This window comes from Saccopteryx bilineata, chromosome 10 (assembly GCF_036850765.1).
Source record: "Saccopteryx bilineata isolate mSacBil1 chromosome 10, mSacBil1_pri_phased_curated, whole genome shotgun sequence".
NCBI lineage: Eukaryota > Metazoa > Chordata > Mammalia > Chiroptera > Emballonuridae > Saccopteryx > Saccopteryx bilineata.
In genome coordinates, this window is record NC_089499.1 from 23,072,606 (window position 1) to 23,090,018 (window position 17,413).

The 17,413-nt window shown below is 42.5% G+C and overlaps 1 protein-coding gene across 4 annotated transcripts in view; it reads left to right on the forward strand.

Moving 5' to 3' along the window:
• NEK10 (NIMA related kinase 10) overlaps positions 1 to 17,413 on the forward strand; it is a 194,938-nt gene that overhangs the window by 78,950 nt on the left and 98,575 nt on the right. The window lies entirely within an intron of this gene.

Genomic DNA, 17,413 nt, shown 5'->3' on the forward strand with positions numbered 1-17,413 from the left:
TCTGTGAATCTTAAATTCTTTCAAATTTTAATTCAGTTGAACACCCCTATGAGACTAGTAGCCACAATCGAGTTGTATTTTGCCCATATGAGAGAATTAAGTGCCCTTAGGATGCTTGATAATTTAATTCCCAAACCTATGGTCTCTTGGTCCTTTCTTTCTGTAGAATATTACTTCATCAACAAAAGCTTTTATGATCACCATGTGAGCACATTGTTTTCAACTAAATTAAGAAAGTCTGTCCCATATGGGTGACAAATATATATACTTATCAAGGGCCAGAAACAATCCAGCCATTTGTATATTTCAACATCAGTTTTTATCAAAATATTTTCAACTGTAGCAGGTAGGCCTCGTGTTGGGTAAAATTTTGCAAATGAGAAGATTAATATTTCCCCCAAAGGTTGATTCATTTCTCAGTCATAACTTAAAATTAACATTGTAGCTTATTAGAAGCGATATTAGCTTTTTTTTTGCCTTTCTTCCCTCATGAACACTTGAGTTGTTCTCATGGACTATTAACAGTTTAGCAACTCTAAGTAGAAAGCAAGTTAGTAGTCTCCAAATACTTTTGATTGTGGTATTCCATCAGTAACAAATGTTTTTGATAATATACTACCATTACATGTATGCTTATTTATCATACATATAATATTTATTTATACATATAATATGTATTTATCAATTATACACATATCTATATGTACACTGTACACTTATTCTATAGTACAGGAAGTCTACAGAAATAAAATATAAAGGGGTGCATTAAAACTCAAAGTAAAGCCTGACCAGGCAGTGGTGCAGTGGATAGAGCGTTGGACTGGGATGCGGAGGACCCAGGTTCGAGACCTCGAGGTCGCTAGTTTGAGTGTGAGCTCATCTGGTTTGAGCAAGGCTCACCAGCTTGAGCCCAAGGTTGCTGGCTCGAGCAAGGGGTCACTTGGTCTGCTGTAGCCTCCCGGTCAAGGCACATATGAGAAATCAATCAATGAACAACTAAGGAACCGCAACAAAGAATTGATGTTTCTCATCTCTCTCCCTTCCTTTCTGTCTGTGCCTATCTGTCCCTTTCTCTGACTTTCTCTGTCTCTCCCACAAGAAAAAAACCAAAAAAACCTGAAAGTAAAGATTTAAATATTTTCTCCTGCCCTTCGGTGGGTTGCCATGGGCACCCTGATTTGAAGACCACTGCCATAAATATTATAGACATAAGAAATATATGACAATATGTTGAAGGTGAGTTTCTTAATTTTAGAAGAATCTAATTCCTCATGAAGGCAATTCCTTTACAGAGGCAGAGATAGACAGGGACAGACAGACAGGAACGGAGAGAGATGAGAAGCATCAATCATCAGTTTCTTGTTGCACGTTGCGACTTCTTAGTTGTTCATTGATTGCTTTCTCACATGTGCCTTGACCGTGGGCCTTCAGCAGACCGAGTAACCCCCTGCTGGAGCCAGCGACCTTGGGTCTAAGCTTGTGAGCTCTTTGCTCAAGCCAGATGAGCCCGCGCTCAAGCTGACAACCTCGGGGTCTCGAACCTGGGTCCTTCTGCATCCCAGTCCGACGCTCTATCCACTGCGCCACCACCTGGTCAGGCAAAGGCAATTCCTTTAAAAGTACACATTTACCAAAACCACACATCTCTAATAATAGTGATTAGATTTACTGTCCAGATTTCTGCAAATAGAGATCCTCTATTAGTTTAAAAAATTAAAAGTAACCTAAGACAGGAACTTTATAGATAACTTTCAATGAAAAATTACTTGAAAATATTTCTACCATGTGTTTTGTGAGATATAAAATGAGGCCAGATAATTGTGAACCAAATCAGGATTCCATCCTTAAAAGAGTGTCTTCCCCTAAATCATTCTGAACCTTCAGCTTGGATATACATTTACTTAATCCCCTGAAATTAATTATAATTTTGTTTACCATAAACTTCATACTATTTTTCTTTTTATAAAATCAATTAGTGTTTCCTTAAGAATTTTTAGTGTTTATAAATATGTAGGCATTTTGATTGGTAAGTTAATAAGGATTATTATAAACGATGTATTTGAATTTTATAGCAAACTATACATATATACTGTTAAATAACTATGAAAAAGATTTGTTCTGTAGGGTATATGATATATATACAAGAAAAGAGACTGTTTAATTCTTCTTAAATGGCTTTCAGGCCATAGTCCCTGATTGATAGCTCACTCTGCATTTCATTTTTATTAAAATTAGCTGTAATAATTTTCCTTGGTTACATTTAAATATGTCGAGGTTAATCTATTATTGCAGTATCCTGATTTCTTCTTTTCTTTCTTTCTAAACTTACTTGAATTAGTTTTAAAATTTAATTTCTCTAATCAACAGTACATATCAAAGTAGTTTACAAAATAAAATAGTGCTAAAAAACTAATAAAGAAAACACCCCTATGCAACTCCCAATTCTGTTTCTCTCCTACAACTAGTTTTCTCTTTTTTTATTTTTTATTTTTCTGAAGTTGGAAACTGAGAGGCAGTCAGATAGACTACCCGACTGGGGTCCACCCGGCATGCCCACCAAGGGGCGGTGCTCTGTCCATCTGGGGTGTTGCTCTGTTGCAACCAGAGCCATTCTAGCACCTGAGGCAGAGGCCACAGAGCCATCCCCAGCACCCAGGCCAACTTTGCTCCAATGGAGCCTTGGCTATGGGAGGGGAAGAGAGAGACAGAGAGGAAGGAGAGGGGGAGGGGTGGAGAAGCAGATGGGCGCTTCTCCTGTGTGCTCTGGCTGGGAATTGAACCTGGGACTCCTGCACGCCAGGCCGATGCTCTACCACTGAGCCAACCCGCCAGGTCCTAGTTTCTCTTTAGCTTTTCTTCTGGTGTTTGACTCTCTACTGTGACAGCTGAGGATTTAGTTTTCTTATTTCCTTTTCATCCCTGTCCACCATCTTGCCAATACATGTATAGCGCAATTTGAGAGTAAGTAAATATTCAATGTTTATGTTGTTACTACTGTATAATAATTACTTAGTGTTGTTTACCTTTCCTTTCTCATAGACCTTTTTGTTTTTCGTGGAATTAATAATTGCCTTTATTTTTGTTTGTTTTTCTAGTTTTTTTTTTAATGCACTTATTATTTCTTCTTCCCAAATCTTCCAAAAACATTATGAACGCTTTGTCTTTACTGTTTATACCTGGTCAAACATGACAATTATTCTCAGTTTCCTTTTCCCCGATAACCAGTTCCTGTAAGGCCTTGCTGTGACTCTGAGCGGATGTGAATGTAGTCTGCTGCACAGCCATTGTCCTGAACTCCTGCACTCCTGTTCCACTGGGGTCTCTGTTTCTTATATCTTATGCCTTCCTCTTTTTATACCCCCTGTTTTGCTGAAATATATCTTCCAGTACTTTCCTAAGAAAGAGTCCTTTGGAAGTTATCATTTTTGGATGCTTGCCTGTCACAATATATTTTTAGGGGACCCTCATACTTTATTGGTAGTTTGGCTGGGTGTAGTGTTCTCAGATGAAAGTCATCATCCTTCCAAATTTGAAGGTGTTACTTCGGTCTCTGGCACCCAGTTTTGCTGTTAGGAAACCCAGTGCTATTCTGATTCCCATTACTTGATACATGAGCTGTTTTGTTTCGTTGGGACCTTTTAGAATGTTTCCTTCGCTATCTGCTTTGGATGAGTCTCTTTTCATTCAATGTGTTGGGTAGACCTGTGGTGGCGCAGTGGATAAAGCATTGACTTGGAATGCTAAGGTCACCGGTTCAAAACCCTGGGCTTGCCTGGTCAATGTGTTGGGAACTAGGTGTGCTTTTCAATCTGGAGACTTAAAATTCAGTTCTGGGAGGTCCTGGCTGGTTGGCTCAGCGGTAGAGTGTCAGCCTGGCGTGCAGGAGTCCCAGGTTCGATTCCCAGCCAGGGCACACAGGAGAAGCGTCCATCTGCTTCTCCCCTCCTCCCCCCTCCTTCCTCTCTGTCTCTCTCTTCCCCTCCCGCAGCCGAGGCTCCATTGGAGCAAAGATTGCCTGGGCGCTGAGGATGGCTCTGTGGCCTCTACCTCAGGCGCTAGAATGGCTCTGGATGCAACAGAGTGATGCCCCAGAGGGGCAGAGCATCGCCCCCTGGTGGGCATGCTGGGTGGATCCCGGTCAGGCGCATGTGGGAGTCTGTCTGACTGTCTCCCCGTTTCCAGCTTCGGAAAAATGAAAAAAAAAATTAAAAAAATAAAATAAAATAAAATTCAGTTCTGAGAGATGTTCCTGCATGATTTCTTCACTGCTTTTCTCCCTCTGCTTTCTCTGTTCCCCCTTCTAGAAATCTCTTTAGTCTTAGATCTTTATGCTAAATAACCTCAATTTTAAAAATAATTCCAAGTTTTTAGCTCTTTGCTTCTGTGTTCTACTTCAGAATTATTTCTACAACTATATTTTCTAGTGCTTCTATTGAATATTTAGTTTTTTTATTGTTAAATTTCTCCAACTTTCATCTTGTCTTTTTATTTCATGTTCATGAAATTCTGCTTTTATTCAAGATAATATAGACTTTTTTTTTCCTTTTAGCACCCTGCATTGTTTCTACATTTTCTAGGCCTATCATATATATGTGTATATATATGTAATATATATATGTATGTACATATATATACATCTATGTGTATATATATGTATATATTTCTGTTTGCTTTGATCTCTGTTTCCTTTCCGAGAATTTTCTCAAATGTCTGTTGATCCTGGACTGCGCCTTGATACATACAAGACACTAAAAAAGACTGTTGGAAGCTCTGTTATCTGGTGGACTCCATTAAATCATAAAGAAGCTTTTCCTTTGAAGATCCCCAAAGTCATTACTTAAACTTTTCCTGGAAAATGCACCTTTACTATCTTGCCTGATATTGTCCCTCTGTCTGCTCTCATTCTGGAAGTGACATGGACAGAGGGGGCTCAGGGGGCCACATTTGATTGACTTTCACTGAATTTCTATGAGTTTAGCCCCATCTGGTTTTTTTTTTGTTGTTTATTTTTTTATCATTAAATTCAGTTTCTTTGGAGAATAAACCTGTTTTTCTGCTATGACAGCAGGGACTCAGTTTGCCGGTACTGCCATGTGTAGGTTTGGGAAGGGACCTGGAAACTTGATCTACGTTCCATGTTCTGAGTTTTTTACCTCCTTTGGGTGGCACCCTGCACTCCGAACGGGCACTCTTTGCCCTTAGTACCCTCACCACGTGGGGAGGGACTCCTGCTCGGCACCATCCTCCGTCTCTGCTCCAGATGTTCTGAGTTTTTTACCTCCTTTGGGTGGCACCCTGCACTCTGAACGGGCACTCTTTGCCCTTAGTATCCTCACCACGTGGGGTGGGACTCCTGCTCAGCACCATCCTCCGTCTCTGCTCCAGATTCCAACAGTTCACCGAGTATCTCATCCTCTGTTGCCCGTAAGTCCATTCTTACTGTCCCTGTGTGTGAATAACTTCCCAAAGGAAGTTTCTTTCCATTCATTATAGCAAAGTGTTTTGAGAGCTAGAGGAGATAAACACATGGATTCAATCCACCTTTTCACTCAGAGTAGGCAAACTAATTATGTTTTCTGTCTACACATTCCACAACACACTCTACCACTTTCACGTTTCCTTTCTAATTTTAATGAAAATTTCTAGTTTTGTTATATTGTAAAGGACTGCTTGGAAAAAGTTACTTTTTTTACAAGAGTAAGCAAACTTTTATTTTGTTTTTCTCTTCACCATTCTGCCCACCTATTAATATCTATCAGACATACTCAGAAATTATTCATTTAAAATTTTATTTTCAATGTTCAAGACTTTTTAGCTTACTTAAGCGAGGCAGGGTTTTTCTAGTTTCAAATAAAGAAGCAGTGATCAATTTCAGAAGTGAATCTTCTAGTCCTGTTGTCTCTAAAGCAATTGTATGGACAGGGCATTGATGCGCTACCATTATTTTAAATAAGCATAAAATAATTTGATGACTTAAAAAGTAATTCACAGAGATTTGACATGACTATTTAAAAATATTTTAAATAAAATAACGAAATATGTTTTTCAGTGTCTATATTGATATAAATTAGAGACTCTTATTATTAAGAGGAATTACCGTTAAATTAAAATCTTAAAGCATTAATTTAAAACCAAATGTATAAGATTCCCATATCTGGTGAGACATGAATAAGCTGCACTTCACAGAGCCTCTAGAAAGTTTGTAGTGTGTGTCTATGTGTGCTCGTGCACGCACACACACATGTCACCACTAAGAGGCAGTATTGTCATATTTTTATCTTTTCAGTGCTAGAAGGTTTATTTACTCCCAGAATAGCAGCACAGGATTGGCAAGTGATATTGAAAATGCATGAGACAAAATGTATTGAATATGTGATCAGAAAAAAAAAGAGCTTTAGAAAAACAAAGTTCCCCTCTTTTTTTTTTTTTTCACTGTAGGTAAATTAGATGTTTTAAGATTAAGGTTGGTTTGTAATTATAGTAAGCGTTGCTGGCTGGATTTTGCCTTCATGAGGCAGCAGAGTACTAACATATTCAGGTGTGCATGGTTTTACAGATGGTACCTAATTTTTTTTAATTTTAAAAATTTTTCCAAAGTAAGAAACAGGGATGGGGGGCGGGAGGCAGAGAGACAGACTCCCGCATGCGCCTGACTGGAATCCACCTGAGATGCCCACCAGGGGGCGATGCTCTGCTCATCTGGGCCGATGCTCTGCTCATCTGCGGCCCAAGCCATTCTAGTGTCTCAGGCAGAGGCCATGGGGCCATCCTCAGTGCCTGGGCCAACTCAACTTTGCTCCAATGGAGCCTTGGCTGTTGGAGGGGAAGAAAGAGATAGAGAGGAAGGAGAGGGGGAAGGGTGGCGAAGCAGATGGGCGCTTCTCCTGTGTGCCCTGACCAGGAATCGAACCCAGGACTTCCACACGCTGGGCCGATGCTCTACCACTGAGCCACTGGCCAGGGCCAAATGATACCTAATTTTAATGTCTAAATATATTTCCACTCTAAAGACTGTATCTTTTAAGTCATCTTTTAATCACTAGTGCCATGAAACATGTGCAAGTTTTGTCACTGCATTTATCGCAGTCTTTGAGGCAACACCAGGGAACAGACCTGGCTTAGTGGCACACTGGTCTGAACACAGTCAGCGTTGGCCCTGACTGCTGCCTCCTGCCAAGTAGGATCCACACCGTGCCATCCCATGAGCGCATGACTCTGAAGGGGGAATCGGCTGAACGGAACTGGCTTTCCAACCTGGCATGTCAAACGTCTTGGCTTTTACAGATACTTACATTTTAACGTACATCTTACACGTCCCTTTTGCTCTCCTGCTCCCAAATGAAAAAGAAAGAAATACGTAAAAACTCATTCAAGTATAGTTAATACATTTTCGACGGGGGTTTTTAGTATATGACTCAAGAGGTCACACGTTAATCCTGCAATAAAACAGGCTATGCATATTTCTAGATGTTTCTCAAATGATATTGGGCTGTTGCTACTGGTTATAATAACAAGGGCATACACGCTTCAGTGGAACTTTGGTCAAAGGCTCAAGTGCTCAGCAAATGCCATCACATGCTAGGCACGTGGGCTGGAAATAAGAAGAAAGCCATGGTCTCTGTCCCCTGAGCTCACAGTCGTATGGGGGAGACTTTCAGTTCTCTACTCAGCAGTTATTTTCTCAGCTGTCACATCCTGCAGTGGACAAGACAAGCATGAGAGACATGGTCTCTGTCTTCATGGAGCTTTATTGCTGTACAACAGGTGATAAAGGCTAGAATGTTGTCGAGGCAAATATTCTACTAAGTTAGTCAGGATAGGTGACGTTATGCTGCAGCAATAAGTAACCCGGAAGTCTCAGCAGCTGGAAACAACAGCAAACTATAGCTTATGGGATAAATCCAGCTGTTCTTTGGGCTAAGAATGTTATCTTCTTTAAAGTTTTCAGTGGCTGTTAAAAAAAAGGAGAAGAGTGTGTGATAAAGACCATACATGGCCGACAGAGCTTAATATTTACCATCTGGTCCTTTACCAAAAAAGTGTGTCACCTGAGCTTAAGGCACCAGGGTTTTCTGTCTTGCTCATACTATGTGTGCACTGTAGGTCAGTGAGGGAGCTGTGCCCAGAGATCCAGACTGGCTGAGCCTCCTCCATACCAGTTCCCACATCGCAGAGCATGGCGAGTCATACCTCGGCTCTTAAAACTGCTGCCTCAGAGTGTCACGTGTTACTTCTACTCGGATTCATTGGTCAAAGCAAGTCTAGTTTAACAGGGTGAGAATATTCTTCCCCCAGAAATAATACGGTTAAACATAGTTTTTCACAACAGTCACGCATGGGAGAAAATGCGACTCATTCTACCCGCAGGGCCTTCAGGTAAGGAGTTAAACAGGAGAGTTAAATGCGTTTGGGGCTGGCAGGAAGCACATGCAAGGGGTGACAGACCTGCAGCAGTCTGGTGTCACCAGGGACAAGCAAGATACTCAGTGAGTCAAGACAATAAAGACTTTGGCAGACGAAGAGCTTGAACATTGATCTTGGGTCAAAGAATTATCTTTAGAGACTTCAGACTGGAAATTATACAGTCAGATTTGGGATGTAAGGAATAATTGTAATGGTAGTCACCGGGGTCACTGGCAGGAAAGCCTGGAGATGGAGCCCCAGTTTAGGACATGTGTCAGCTAGGATATGTGCGGGTGCAAATCGCCGTGCTTAGTCCTCAGCATGTACAGTTATAACAAGTGGTCTGCTTCAGCAGCTCAAGGAGGTCAGCTGCAGTCTCGGTTTTTCCATCCTTTTTCTCCATTCTCCTCAGCAGGTTGGCCAGAGCTCTGGGCATCATTATTCAAGGACAGGAAACTAGGGTAAAAAAAAAAAATTCTGTTCTTCAAATGGCTGTCTCCTTTCATCATTAGCGAAAACCTTCCACAGAAGGCCTCTGTTAGACTTCTGGCATTACGTTGGCCGAAGCCCAGTCATGTGACCGCCGCTAGCTGTAAGAGAGACTGTGTAGGTGAGCGTCCAGCCTCTGTAGTTGGGGAGAGGGAGGAGGGGGCGGGCGAGCCAGGGCTTTTGGAGAGCTAGCCCACGGCATTTGTCACCAAAGATGCTTGCAGTTGTCCAGGAAAGAGATGATGTGGGTTTTATTTAGGGCAGTGGAAGAAGATAGAGTGGAGGGACTATAGATTCAGCAGTTATTTGTCACTGAGAATTAAAAAGATTTAGTGGCCAGTTGATTGAAGTGTGAGAACGGTTGGGAAAGAGTCTGAGGCTTGTGAAGATTGTGACACCATCGACAGAGAACTGGGTGGGGAGTTTGGAGGTATGAGGTTTTGGAGCAACTGAGTTAGAAATCTGATAGTATCCTTTTCCTGGTTAAAATCCTTCAAGGAGGCCCTGGCCGGTTGGCTAAGCGGTAGAGCGTCGGCCTGGCGTGCGGGGGAACCGGGTTCGATTCCTGGCCAGGGCACATAGGAGAAGCGCCCATTTGCTTCTCCACCCCCCGCCCCCTCCTTCCTCTCTGTCTCTCTCTTCCTCTCCCGCAGCCAAGGCTCCATTGGAGCAAAGATGGCCCGGGCGCCGGGGATGGCTCCTTGGCCTCTGCCCCAGGCGCTAGAGTGGCTCTGGTCACGGCAGAGCGACGCCCCGGAGGGGCAGAGCATTGCCCCCTGGTGGGCAGAGCGTTGCCCCTGGTGGGCGTGCCGGGTGGATCCCGGTCGGGCACATGCGGGAGTCTGTCTGACTGTCTCTCCCCGTTTCCAGCTTCAGAAAAATACAAAAAAAAAAAAAAAAAAAATCCTTCAAGGAGCTCCCTATGACATTTAAAGATAAAGGTTAGATTCCTCAGGGAACCCAAGGCCCTTTATGATCTCTTCTTGCCCTTTGCTCTGGCCTCATGGGACACATTGCTTTTTCCTGAACAGACTAGGCTGTGGTCGTGCACTTGTATGACTTCAAACATGTCGCTCTCTCTGCCTGGAGTGTCCTTCCTCACTTCTGCTACTCAATTCAAATGCCATCCCTCCAGGAGGCATCTTTGATGTCCACATCTGATACGTTCTGTTTCTGGGCTCCCCCTCGTACAGCACGTAGGTCAGTGGTTTATTGCCGTCTCTTTATTGAGCTAAGGGGAATCAATTTCCTTGACTTTGTTTTTCTCTGGGAGCACATACTAAGTACTTATTGAATAAATGGGAAGGAGAATGAATGAACAAGTGAATGAAGGAACGAGCTAATGAACTAAAACACATTTAGATGGAAATATTCAGAAGCCAGTTACAAACAGGCAGTATGATCAGTGGGCGTACTGTCGCTCTGTGATAGCTGAGATTGCCCGAGAAGCGTGCTTACTGCAGGGGGAATCAAGGATTAAGGTTGAAATCGGTGCACAAATTGGGGAAATATAGCAGTCCTAATGTCACCTCAGCAAACAGTGTAACCCAAATGTATGAAAGATTTTAATTTCTTGAACGCCATCAAAATTTGAGGAATCAAAGAGACCAGTTATTTATTATTGCCAGAATCCTGGTCATTTTCATGGTGTCTAGAAGATTAGAGGATTTTCATTGTTACTGGTTGGCTCAATGGCTGCTGAGAAATCTTTGTCATTAAGGAAAAATGAATTAGCATTGTACTTTCTTGGTAAATCAAAGTCCTATATATGCATATTATCTTATATACTTGTAAGTCTCCTGGTCAAATATGTATCTAATGACTGTACTAATGGCTTTTGTAAGTCTTTTGATCTATCTTGCCTTGAACCTGTTCTGTGGTTTACTTCCTGTTAACCAGGTCCAGTGTCTACTTGAGTTTAAGCTGACACAGAACTCAGAACTCTGAGTGCTCTTAAAAGACTAAAGAACACCGAGTCTCACATATTGCACACCCTCGTAGCATCTGTTGTGGGAAGGTAGCTATGGAATTTCGGTAATTTCTCTCAGTCAATATATTGCCTTCATGTTACTAAAAAAGCAAGACTATATTTTCTTTCAGGTCCACCAATTTTTTTTATATTACCATCAGGTCACCTAAAACAAGCAAACCACGAAGCAAATTCAGTCAAGTCTAATTTCTGGAGAATAAAATGTAAGATTCTCACACTATCAGTGGGCCATTCTGCAATGCGGAGGGTTGGACCGCGGTTGGCTTCGAGGGAAAGATGAGGAAGGACATCCGGGAAAGTCAGGGCGGGTTCCTAGCCGTTGGCCAGATGACTGTTCGCTCCTCTGGTGCGACAGGGGAGGCACCAGATCTCTATCTACCACCGCAGGAAAAAACTGGGAGTGAAACTTCCCAAGGTTGGGTTCATAAGGCCTTATCAGTTTATATAGCTGTAGAAATACACCAAAGCTGAAGGGTAATAGAATTTATTTTAGTGTGTTTTCACATGGTATATTAGGATATGATTTAGTCCTCTGAAAAAATTTTAACATAGAAGGTAGAAGCTAATGTGTTCTGGACGTGTTGTTTCAGTCTGTGAGTCTCCCCAAAGTGTGTTCTCTGAAGCAGCGTGGGGAGCAGGTGGCAGGGTCTCTTCTCACAGACACATCTGATTGTCTGATCAGTCCATCCAGTCTCCTCAATGGACTGAAACGTTGCAGACTTTTGGACTCAAGTCATGTGGGTGAGAGAGAATGTGACAGAGAGAGAGAGCTTGACTTTTTGTTTTTATAAGGATCTGACCCTTAGCATTCCTACTTAGTATTACAACTATGTGTGTAAAGTTCCATTATTCCAAGTAATAGTACCCAGGAAAAAAAAATCTCACATTAAAAAAATGATTTTAGGCCCTGGCCGGTTAGCTCAGTGGTAGAGCGTCAGCCTGGCGTGCAGAAGTCCCGGGTTCGATTCCCGGCCAGGGCACACAGGAGAAGCACCCATCTGCTTCTCCACCCCTCCCCCTCTCCTTCCTCTCTGTCTCTCTCTTCCCCTCCCGCAGCCAAGGCTCCATTGGAGCAAAGATGGCCCGGGTGCTGGGGATGGCTCCTTGGCCTCTGCCCCAGGCGCTAGAGTGGCTCTGGTCGCGACAGAGCGATGCCCCGGAGGGGCAGAGCATCGCCCCCTGGTGGGCAGAGCGTCGCCCCTGGTGGGCAGAGCGTAGCCCCTGGTGGGCGTGCTGGGTGGATCCCGGTCGGGCGCATGCGGGAGTCTGTCTGACTGTCTCTCCCCGTTTCCAGCTTCAGAAAAATACCAAAAAAAAAAAAAAAAAGATTTTAGAAGAGACAACATCTAGTAAAGAAATGATATTCCCCAAGTGTTCAGTTGCCTGATGGATGTCCCAGACTGAAACGACATGTGGCCCACAGAGTGACAGAAAGCACTCTGTTGTCAGGTGTTGAATTTTTCATCCTGAAGCTCCCAGTCCTAACAGCTCCATCTACAAGCATCGATGGAGTGACGACGCTGTTGAGATAGAGAAACACCTAGCCTCTGCCTCGGGCAGGCCACGGCATTGCCCCCCCGCCTGCCTCCCCGGCTCCAGAAACCCCACTGCAGACTGGAACAGCATTCCACTTGTTGAAGTAGAAGCAGTATTGTTAATAACAGTTAGTAACTTCATTTGGAGGAACGTAGGGGGGGAGTTTTGGTGGCAGAGATTAGAAATCTGGCCTTGAGAGGACAGGGGTTTTGTAGAGGAAACCCCTTCTCAGCCCCCAGGGAACCCCGCACCGAGGGGATTACTGAGACCCGCTGCTGTGGAGACGGGGTCAGCCACTGCACGCTCTGGGGCTGAAGGGAAGAGCAGGGTGGTGGGTGAGAAGGGGCTGCCGGGGGACGTCTTCCCTCTGGCCTGACACACAATTGTCTCAAGTAGACTCCCTCGTTGTCTAGCATTATAACGGTTTCAAATGATTAGTTCCTGAAATTGTTGGAGTCATTCCTTGTTTTTACTTTACTTGGAGAAGACATCCTTGAGATTTCAAAAATCTTACCTACGCTTTGACATAAGGAAGCAGCTGCCCATAGTTATATGTCTTGAGCATTTATTATGGAGCAAAAGTCATATATTTATTATCTCATCCAATATCTGAGGCACATTCCTGTCTTTCTAGATGATAAAAAGGTTTAGAGAGGTTGGAAAACTTGCTTAAATTATACAAATACTAGTTGGCAGTGCCAGGGATGAACCATATCTGTCTCTAGAGTTTATCTCTTAACCAAGTCTCTTTATAGTATTCCCTTAGGAGAAGTCATTTCAGGTGAAGTAAAATGCATGTTTGACAGCCCAGAGGGGCTCATAGTCAAATGCTGTACAAGGGTGAGGCCAGTTGCTTTGTTGGAATGGACACTTTAAGTTGGCTAATAATGAGACAGGTTAGTCATCTGACATGGCCTGTGGGTTCCTGCATCATCTGGATGTACCCTCAATTCACTACCTTCCAGCCAGCTGAGCCTTGTCTCATTTCCTCAATGGGCCATGCTTAACTGATCACAGGACCTTTGCATATGCAGCTTCCTTAGCTTGGAAATCTTCTCAACTTTGTCTTCTTACCTAGTTAACTCCTACCCTTCTTATGTATTTACTGAGTCACCATTTTGTCACAGAAGTTTTTCCTGATCAGCTGTGTCCCCTACATTACTGTCTTTTTCTTTTTTTTTTTCTGTATTTTTCTGAAGCCGGAAACGGGGAGAGACAGTCAGACAGACTCCCGCATGCGCCCGACCGGGATCCACCTGGCACGCCCACCAGGGGGCGACACTCTGCCCACCAGGGGGCCATGCTCTGCCCCTTCGGGGCGTCGCTCTGTTGCGACCAGAGCCACTCTAGCACCTGGGGCAGAGGCCGAGGAGCCATCCCCAGCGCCCGGGCCATCTTTGCTCCAGTAGAGCCTCGGCTGTGGGAGGGGAAGAGAGAGACAGAGAGGAAGGAGGGGGGGGGTGGAGAAGTAGATGGGCGCTTCTCCTGTGTGCCCTGGCCGGGAATTGAACCCGGGATTTCTGCACGCCAGGCTGACGCTCTACCACTGAGCCAACCGGCCAGGGCCACATTACTGTCTTCTAATGATTTTTAATGATCTTGTCACAATTATAAATTTAAATGTGTGATTCTTTGTTTAATGTGTATCTCTACCGCTGGTTCCTAAGGGTGATGTCAATATGGATGGTTTCCAACCTGGTTACCATCTTATCTTTAGCACTTAACCCAGTATCTTGAACATAATAGATGTTCAGGGTGGGGCAAGAGTAGTTTTACAGTTGTTTGTGTGGAAAATATACAATAATTAATAAGTAATAATACAGGAATAAACTTTGTGTTTTGTGTACTCATAATTGTAAACCTACTTTTGGCACACCATTTATATTTGTCGGAAAAATGAGTGAGTCATTGAGTAAATGGGCACTCTTGAAGACCAGCTAGAGCCGCTTGAGACTTCATCAAGAGACCTTCTGGTACTCGGCAGGGGTGGGGGCACTGCGATAGACAGAGGTTGGTAGATTGTTCCACCGGTTAATACTCAGTAGAATGAATTAGAAGTAAAAGCTTTTTGATGAGGAATGCTTTTGTTGTGGCAGAAAGAGGGAGGACCAGGGCTTCTGGCATATTTAAATTATGCTTACGGAGTCAATAGGAAGGTTCAGATACAAGAGTGGTGAGAGTGTGAATATAGGAGCATGAGAAGAGAAGCAGAGATTTCTAAGCCCAGGAAATGAGGAAGTTGAGATGCCATCTACAGTGTAGGATGTCTCAGGAGACTGTAAATGATGAGTCTGGCTGGGGTGTGAAGGGGCAGGAGCTTCTTAGGGCTGCGGACAGAGACTTTCTGGCTTGGCTGGGAATTGGGGAGTTGCTGACACACATGTAATGGCTGAAAGCCGCCTGTGGAGAGGGACAGGGAAGGTCATACAGCTGTGCAGTGTTGCCAAATGCTTCTCATCTATTGTCAGGTTGCTGGAGCAGACACTGCAAAAGGTCAGGTAAGGCTTATTGGCCATTTGAAAAAACGGAGTAGCTGAGTGATGTCCCTAGCGTCACACGGGTAGTAAATGTGAGAGTGAGAACCCAGGACCTCAAGCAGAGCCGCACTCTTTTCTATCTGAAGGTTGACCCGCTGCAGGCTGCAGCAAAACGTACTGCAGTTGCTAACAATTCCTGTGTCGTCTGTTCTATCAAAGGAGAGCATCTTTTTTTTTAACCCTATTATTATTATTGCATAATGTGCTAGATGCACAGGGAAAACCAAAATGTTTTCTGTTGTCATTTTTGAATTTCCATTATAGCACACGAATGCTTTTATGACCACAGTTCCTGAAATAAAACCTTTTCCTCTGCTCCAGATATGATCACAAATGAGGGAAGAGCAATAGAAACATTATTGCTACCATCAAAGTCTTTCAAATGGCCAAACAATATTAGCTTTTCTCTATGAATATTTCTCAACCACCTGTGCTTTTGCAGACCTCAGGCTGAGCTTCTGCAATTTATTTAAATTAACTGTAGTGAGTGGAATCACTGTGACTACCACTCCTCAGTATTTCCTTTTCAAAATTAACGGTGTTTTTATAAACCAGGTAATTTCTGTGTTGCATTAGAACTAAAAGTTAAATTGTTATTTTAGATTGCAATATGTGTGCTAAAATTATAGTGAGCCCCTAAAAATGTTAAAATCCTGTACTATTTATACTAATTTAAAATACTATACTATTTCTACTAATAAGTACTATACTATTTCTACTAATGGAATAGAGGAATAGAAGGTTATGGTAAGTCATTTATCTTGTAAATAGTTTCTAACAGCATGTCATATAATTTAGCCCTGTAATATTTCCAATTTTTCAGAAGTAGCACTGGATTGAAAGGATAAATAGACAGATTGAGAGAGAGGGTTAAATAGATAAGTAGATAATAGACACATAAATATGTATACGCACCTGTGTATTATCAGAAGATATCTCAATGTACAGTGTCATTCTGCAGTGATAAATGACACAAAGTCCCCGCTCTCTTGGGTCTTGAGTACTAGTTAAGAATGATAGATGCTAAACATATAAATGAATTTTACATAAATAAAAATAATTTAAGATAACGAAAGACATTAAGAATTAAGTAAATGTAATAGAAGATCTAGTAAATGTAATACAGATGGCCAAAAGACATAAAAAATATTCAATGTCACTAATCATAAAAGAGATGCAAATTAAAACCACAATGATATGTCACCTTACCCCTGCCAGAATGGCTATGATCAATAAATCAACAAACAACTAGTGCTGGCGAGGGTGTGGAGAAAAAACCCTCGTGCACTGTTGGTGGGAATGCAGACTGGTACAGCCATGGTGGAAAGCAGTATGGAGTTACCTCAAAAAATTAAAAATGTAACTGCCTTTTGACCCAGAGATCCCACTTCTGGGAATATATCTTAAGAGTTCAGAAACACTAATTTGAAAGAATAAATATGTGTGTATATATGTGTGTGTATGTATGTGTGTGTGTGTGTGTGTGTGTGTGTGTGTGTGTATATATATATATATATATATATATATATATATATATATATATATATATATATATCCCTATGTTCATTGCAATATTATTTACAACAGCCAAGATCTGGAAACAGCCCAAGTGCCCATCAGTAGATGAGTGGATAAAAAAGCTGTGGTGCATGTACACAGTGCAATACTATGTGGCTGTAAAAAAGGAAGGAAATCTTATCTTTTGCAACAGCATAGATGGACCCGAAGAGTATTATGCTAAGTGAATTAAGTAGTCAGGGAAAGAGAAGTACTATGTGACCTCAAAATAAACTGCTGAACAAAATAGAAACAGAGGCGGGGATACCAGAAACGGACTGGCAGCTGTTAGAGGGGAGGTGGGTGAGGGGACTGGAGAAGAGGTGCAGGGATTAGCCACAATTTTGGATGTATATATAACGCATAGATACAGACAGCAGTGTGGTGCTAGCCAGAGGGAAAGGGTGGAGAGCGTAGGTGGGGGCGGGCAAAGAGGCAATGGGAGGGGAAGAGACTGTGCTTAGGCAGAGAGTGCACGATACAGCGCGCAGATGGTATTTCGTTGAGTCGTACACTTGACACCTGTATGGTTTTTGGACCAATGTCATCCCAATACATTCAATTAATAAAATATAAAAATAAATACAAATAAAGAATTAAGTAAATGCAGTCGAAGGGTATTGAAGAAGGGGGTGCATTTTTGATAGTATGGTAATAAGACCTTTCTGAAAACCCAGATCACGTATGGCCTTATATGTCTGTTTGGACTTTAGCCTTGCGTCTTGGTATTGATCAGAATTCTTTGTAAGACTCTAACTTCCTAAGTGGTGGTATCTGCTCTAGGTTTTTCCAGGATCACTTTGGCTCGGGATTGGAGAGTTACATTTTGGAGAGAGCCTAAATATTAGATTCATTCTATTAATTTGAAATTATAAAAGATTCCTTAAAAAGCAATGTCTAT